Here is a 7,588-nt window from a genome sequence, read left to right as displayed (position 1 = left end):
AGAAAAGAAAGAAAAAAGAAGTAAAAGAGCCAAACTTAGGAAGTGGAAATATTCTGTCGTTGGCCATTCAAAGGAGGGAGGTCAAAAGAGGAAAAATCACCTGCCAAGTATGTTTAGATTTTAGAGGATACACCATGATAGGATCTACAAGAGGAGCTGGAGCCATTACAAAATAAACATCTGTATATATTCCTCATTATCCAGTGGAAGAGCATAGGAGAAAAACAAATCTTACGTGTAATCACTTGAAATAAGACATTTGGAATGTTGTTCAGTGGTTCCTCCTACTACCTCATAGGAAAGTTTTCCATGAGTTGTTTGGCTTTTCATCAGCTAAAAATAGTAAAATTCAAACAACAAAAAACATTTTGAAGGAAAGAGTGAACTACATTGGAAAGATCTTTCTTTTAAAGATGAGATGGAGAAATGGGCTGGTGGTTCAGAACACTGTATATGTTGAGCAGCTGCTAAGCATGATACTAATGATTTTTCCTTCATCTTTTTTCTCTTCTCCTTCCCCCACTTCTTTATTTCTGTCTTCCTTCTGTTTTTCCTACTTTGTCTTCTTCGCTCCCTCTCTCTTCCATTCTTAATGAAACGACTCAGCACTCTATCAACTATCAGAAATCAGCTCGAGCTCAGCCATCTACTTTGAGAAGTCTTTTCAGCACCTGGTATGTAACTCCATTGTACTCTTAACATATGTCATCTTTAACATTTTGTTTCATTCCATAATAAAGTAATATGGCCAGGCACTGTGACTCACACCTGTAATCCCAACACTTTGGGAGGCCAAGGCAGGAGGATCTCTTGAGTCCAGGAGTTTGAAACCAACCTGGGCAACAAAGTGACACCCCCATCTCTACCAAAAAAGTCAAAAAATTAGCTAGATGTGGTGGCATGTGCCTGTGGTCCCAGCTGCTGGGGAGCCTAAGGTGGGAGGATTACTTGAGCCCAGGAGGTCAAGGCTGCAGTGAACCATGATCGCATCATTGCACTCCAGCCTGTGACACAGTGAGACCCTGTCTCGATGAATAAATAAATATATGCAACCTATATGTCCAACAATAGGAAAATAGTTAAATATATTAAAAATACATATTTTGGAGAATATTTAATGTTATGAGGAAGTGTTAAGTGAAAAAGCAGAATTTAAACTGCATATATTTGCCCCACTTCCACTGGCACATGACTTTTTTCCACTCATGTTTTCAACTGGTTGAGACTGCTTCCTAGTAAAGTAGGTAGATTCTAATGTTCTGATGCAGGGGGGAATTATAGGACCAAGAGGACAAATAAAAAAATGACATAATCGGAATACAAAAAGAAGTCCTGAAACATTCATGATGTTGAAAACATGAGAACCATGAAAGGGAATAATGGAGTTGTGACTACATCTAATAAAGCACCCACTGAACCACTGAATACTGTTTTTCTTGCCCAAAGCATTCACTTTTTCTTCAGGAAGACATAGTAAAGATGGATTTAAATTATTATCTGAGGTAATAATTTATTACTGGACAGAAAAATCACATCAACATGACTTTTTATTATTTACTTCACTGCCAAGTCATTGCCAAGTTTTGAAAAAGCTAAGTCTACGATTTGTCATTATTAATACTGGCATAATAGCCCATATTTTTGTTCCCTTTTAGTTAAGTATTTTGGTTGAATCCAGGTTTTTAGAAACTATTATTGATACAAATAATCCTGCTCTAAACAAAAAACTCTAAATATATTTTAGCCATACATACAGCATGGTCTCAAATTCATATGTTTAAAAAAAATAAAACTATACCTACATACATAGTCATTGTCTCCTAATACTCTTTTAAAATTTTTGAGACAGGGTCTTGCTCTATCACCCAGGTTGGAGCGCACTGGTGCGATCTCAGTTCACTGTAACCTCTGCCTCCCAGGCTCAAGCGATCCCCCCACCTCAGCCTCCCGAGTAGCTGTGACTACTGGTGTGCGCCACCACACTCGGCTGACTTTTGTATTTTTTAATAGAGGTGGGGTTTCACCATGTTGCCCAAGCTGGTCTTGAACTCCTGGGCTCAAACTGTCCACCCTCTTGGCCTCCCAAAGAGTTGGGATTTCAGGCGTGAGCCACCGCACCTGACCCTCCCAATACTCTTTCCGTCTGTCACCACTGTGTAGTAGCTATGTGGTTTTAATGGGATGGACAACCTCAGCCAATGAGGGTAGTCCCATCCCCCTTGCCATATTGATTAATTTACACAGTCCTGCCCAAGCTAGTCAGGGTATGGAATTCCCCCAGCCACCAGGATTGATGTAGAAGTGCGCACCTGACCCAAGATACTCTGAGAAGCTCAGAAAATTTTCACAATAGCTCCGAGAGGTCTCTCTCTGTATGTGAACAAGGATGCATGAAGCCCCAGATGTTACTGGCAGCCATCTTGTGACCACAGAAGCGGACTAGAGAATAAAGATGGCACACAAGGGAGAACAAAGCTCAAATTCTCACAGAGAAATAAAGTCAGAATTCAGATTAAACCAATCGGCCTTAACTGGACTTAAGTTTTTTTGTACATAAAGATGAATGTAGAAAATAATGTAATGAACATCCCTGAACCTCCATTATGTTTTATCATAATTTAGTATTTTGCCTATTTGCCTCAGGAATAGGAGTTTGGGGAGTTTTAAGGTTTTATGTTTTGTTTGGTTTTTCTTGCTTTGTTTTGGAGACAGAGTCTCCTTCTGTTGCCCAGACTGGAGTGTAGTGGTGCAATCACAGGTCACTGCAACCTTCCCCTCAGGCTCATTCTCGTGCCTCAGACTCCTGAGTAGCTGGGATTACTGGCCTGCAAAGCCTGCAAGGCCTGCACCCTGCCCGGATCACTTTTTGCCTTTTTAGTAGAGACGGGGTTTCATCATGTTGACTAGGAAGGTCTTGAACTCCTGGCCTCAAGTGATCGCCCACCTCGGCCTCCCAAAGTGCTGGGATTACAGGCGTGAGTGACTGCACCTAGCCTTTGATTGCCTTTTCTAATCAATATACAAAACCACTATGGATTTTTGTACATTGGTCAACCTAGAAATGCTGTTGAGGCCTCTTATTAATTCTGTTTATGATATTCTTTGAATTTTCTAATAATCATGTTTATGTAAATTAGTTTCTCTTCCTAATTATTATACACTTAATATTGGATATGTCTTGCTCACCATTTCTGACTTCTTTGCCACCCAGGTGCAACCTGATGGTACCCTTACTATGTCCTGGAAATTCTTCCTGCCCTGGAAATTTGCTCAGCAGCACTCACACAGAGAACCCAGAAGTGGGGTAGGGGAGGGAGAGTTAATGCTTGAGGAGGAAATCCTTGACAGATGGGGAATAGGGGTAAGTGGAAAAGTACTTTCCCCTTTATTTCCCTATGCAGACAGTTCTGAGATGCACTTCATAAGGCTTCTGAGCAAGTCCTATGAGCTCAAGCAACCAGTGTCTATAGTAGACACTTCCTATTTTTCTGGTCTCACTACATTAACCAAATTCTCTCTACAATGTTGACTGACGTGGGGATAGCTGGCGTGCTTGTCTTATTTTTGGCTTTAATAGGAATGTCTCCAGTCAAAGAGGTATATGGGTGTTGTGGATATCTGCATCCTCTGTGCATACTCACCGAAGGGCAACCTCGACAGGTAGACAAAATCACATTCCTGGCCGGGTGCAGTGGCTCACGCCTGTAATCCCAGCACTTTGGGAGGCTGAGGCGGGCAGATCACCTGAGGTCAGTTCAAGACCAGTCTGGCCAACATGGCGAAACCCTGTCTCTACTCAAAATACAAAAATTAGTCGGGTGTGGTGGCACGCCCCTGTAATCCCAGCTACTCAGAAGGCTGAGGCAGAAGAATTGCTTGAACCCAGTAGATGGAGGTTGCAGTGAGCCGAGATAGTGCCACTGCACTCCAGCTTGGGAAGCAAGAGTGAAACTCCGTCTCAAAGAAAAAAAAAAAAAAAAACCACATTCCTTCAGTCAGCCTCTTTACCAAATGCAAAGCTGCCATATTGGCAGGGATCAGTAATGTGAGTTCTCCTCTCTGAGGCCTGCTACCAACATTACCAGATGTGGGATCTTCCAACAGCAGAGACCAAAGCCGAGTCTCCAATATAGCACCCTTTCCCCAGGGAAAATCAGCCAACCACCTGGTGACAGATTGATTATATCAGGCCACTTACATCACAGAAAGAGAACTGATTTGTCCTCCTTGGAATAGACACTATTTTGAATATGGATTAGCTCTCCCTGCCAAAATATGTACTAGCCAGCACCATCTGCACTCACAAAACAGCACAGTGATGGACTGATGCCCTTGAAATTCACTGGCCTTACCAGGTAACCCATGACCACAAAACGTGGGTCATGGTAACAAGCTGATAAGAGGCTTACCAAAAACTCAACTACAGATGGTACCAATTAGGGGGCAACACCCTAAAAGGATAGATTCTATCTTACAGAATGCCAGAGGGAGAGAGGGAGAGAGGGACTGATGCATGGTACTGTTTCTTCCACCAGCCCAGGATCAAGGAATGGCCGTAAGGGGATTCCCCTTATTCTTTCGCTAACAACTCAGTTGCAGGACTTTTGCTTCCTGTCCCCACAACTCTGAGCCCTGCCTGTTGTTGGTCTGAGCCCAACAACAATGGGGCTCTTGAACTGGCAGCTGAAGCAAGCACCTGGCCTTTTGGGGCTTCTCCTGCCACTGAAACAAAGAAGAGCATTTCTCAATTGCTGCAGCCATAGATCCTCATTACAGAAGGGAAATTAGATTGCTACTAAACAACAGGGCTAGGGAAGTCTGTGTCTAAAGCCAGGAGATTCTCTGAGACGCCGTTTAGTATCTCCATGTCCCATACTAAAAGTTAATGGAAGGTGCAGGGGGCCACCTGAGAATCCAGAACATGTCCTGCTCCCCACCACCCCCAGCCCCACCCCACTCCCTCCCGGGGAGGTAGCGGACGCTGGAGCTTCTCAGGCCAGAAGCCCAGGGGCAGGGACATGGTGGGGGCACCTTTCTCACCCCGAGAGAACGCAGCGGTGGTCACGGGGAGGGGCGCCACCATGCAGCACCCAGGCCTGGATTCCAGCTAGAAAGAGCAGCCTTCTCTCACTTTCGGGCAGCGACACCACGGGTATAGACCGTCTCAGGTGCGTCTTCGTTCAGATATACTGTCCCCTGCCCCAGTTTGGGCTCGCCCTCAGCCTGCTGGAGCTGTTGGATGTGACCAGGCCTCGAGGCGCCCTGGCCTCCCCCGCGAAGACGGAGGGAAAGCAGACGCGTCTCCGCGGCAACCCGGAGCCTGCAGCCCGCAGGGAGCCCGCAGGGACCCCGCAGCCCCAGGTGCAGGCGGGTACACGCCAGTGGCAGAAAACATCAAACCAAACCAGTTTGAGGGAATCAAAGCAAACTATAATATTTCAGGCGTCAGAGACTCTCCTATTACAGAGTTTACCCATTTGGATAGCATGACACCTTTTTCACAAGATTTTATTACTAAGCTGAGCAGACAGTTTATAGGCTCAGTATCACACACCTGAGAAAAGAGTTTCCTTGACGCTACATTAAAATCCTTCCCAGCTAACAGAAATAGAGGCCAGAATACCAGAGAGCAGAACTCAAAGCCTGAACAGGGAAGGAAACTTCATGTATCAGGCTCTGAATGGCTTGGTATTAGTTATCACTATAAATCTTTTGTGTTTCTACTGTACAATATTCTCCAGGGTTTCCGCTTCTGATGTCAACATCAGAGATGTATGAACTGAACCGCACCAAAGCCAGAGCTCAGCTTCAGCGTCAGCCACACTAGGCACGGAGCACATAATCCCAGCTACTCAGGAGGCTGAGGCAGGAGAATCGCTTGAACCAAGGAGGTGGAGGTTGCAGTGAGCGGAGATTGTGCCACTGCACTGTAGCCTGGGCAACAAGAGCAAAACTCTGTCTCAAACAAACAAACAAAAAACAAAAAACAAAAAACACCTTTCAAGTGCACTGTCTCCCAGTAGAACTAATGGAGCTGCTAGCTTCCTCCAGAAACTCTTTTATGGAAATGTGCTTCCTCTGCCGATTAGAAAGTCTGCTGAATAGACTTCCTGGCCATAAATTCCCAAGAGTGGTTTAAGTATCTTAATGGACAGACAAGAAAGAGAAAGATGAATCTTCCACTTCCCTTGGCTTTTATACAGTAGTTGATCCAGCCATACTTCAACCTCCATTCATATTGAAACCTAAACCAAAAAAAAAAAAAAACCTAAAACTAAACACAAACTAGATTTTACACCTACAGTTTGGGATGCCAAAAAGAAAAATTGTTCTGGGATGTGCTGAAACATAGAAAAATTGTTCTATGCTGAAGCAAAATTGTGTTCATGGAGGATCAGGCTGCTAATACACTTTGTTGAGTCAAAAACCATATTCAGATGAGTAAGCCTGAAGAAAGAGGCCTGAGCATATACAGGCTTTCTACAAAAAAAAAAAAAAAAAGCAATGGACATGGGGGACATGGGTTCAGTTAAACACAATCTTTGTTTTTAAAATGGCAGGCTAGATTGTATCAGTGCAACTCAAGACATCTCCCAAATGAAGAAGGAACAGAGCATTTACAAAAATAAAATAGAAGTTATCTTTTATCATGTTTACTGCGGGAGAAGCCGTGATGGATGAGATCATCAGCCCTTTCCCTGTCATGATGGAACTCTTACTAATGAGGACTAACAGTAGCACTATTGGAAAATACTCTGCTACCAAATTAGCTCAAAATAAGGATTCCATTAATCCTACTTCCCTTCTGAGGGCTATGATGCAACAAAATGAGTCTGGGTGTTTTTTCCTGTTTCAAATACAGCACCCTTTGAAAGAGCTTTTTAAATGCATCTATGAGTGAAGGCAGTAATTAGCAAGATAATATTGTGCCAAATGCAGAAAGGCAATGTCTTAAAACATGAATCTATTGATCCATCTCAGCAAATGAACTTGACATTTTGTGGAGATCATGGACGTTTCCTTCCATATAATAATAATAATAATAATAATGACTTAATACAAGACTAGGAAAAACTTAAACGTTGATTTTGAAGATATCAAATACAATCAGCAGAAAAAGGAACTTCAGATCTGACTTTATGGTGAGGATTTTATCTACTGGCATAACAGATGGAATCCTAACTTATATCCAGATTATTTTACAAGTCTACCTTTGTGTATTCAGGGCATGAGCAGCAACATTCGCTGGTTCTCAACTCAAGCTACAGGGTAGTTACAACCAGCCCAACAGCTTTAGCACCAACAAATTCATGAGATGAAGCAGCGGCAACTGGGTCAGAAAATGAGGCATAGAAAGTAAATGGCAGCTTATGGATTGGAGTTCTAATCAGGCCATGCCTTGCGGATGTCCTCAGCAAGACCTACAACAGTATCAGGTCTTTTCCAACTTCTGTGCCACGAATCACACTTTCCCTACAAATCTGAGTTTAATACTAGGCCTCATATGTAGAACTTTAGTGCCTGTATTCAGGCTGTGTCACAGCAACATTCCAAGCATACTCAGTTGGACTTCCCTGTAGGAAGTTTT

The 7,588-nt window shown here is 43.3% G+C and overlaps 1 pseudogene; it reads left to right on the top strand.

Moving 5' to 3' along the window:
* Positions 1-5,827, top strand: part of LOC105529371 — a 28,014-nt pseudogene extending 22,187 nt beyond the window's left edge.
* The last annotated feature ends 1,761 nt before the right edge of the window (positions 5,828-7,588 follow it).

Source organism: Mandrillus leucophaeus, unplaced genomic scaffold, assembly GCF_000951045.1.
Source record: "Mandrillus leucophaeus isolate KB7577 unplaced genomic scaffold, Mleu.le_1.0 Scaffold760, whole genome shotgun sequence".
Classification (NCBI taxonomy): Eukaryota; Metazoa; Chordata; class Mammalia; order Primates; family Cercopithecidae; genus Mandrillus; species Mandrillus leucophaeus.
Note: the sequence above shows the minus strand (reverse complement) of the source record. Positions and strands in the feature narration are given on the sequence as shown.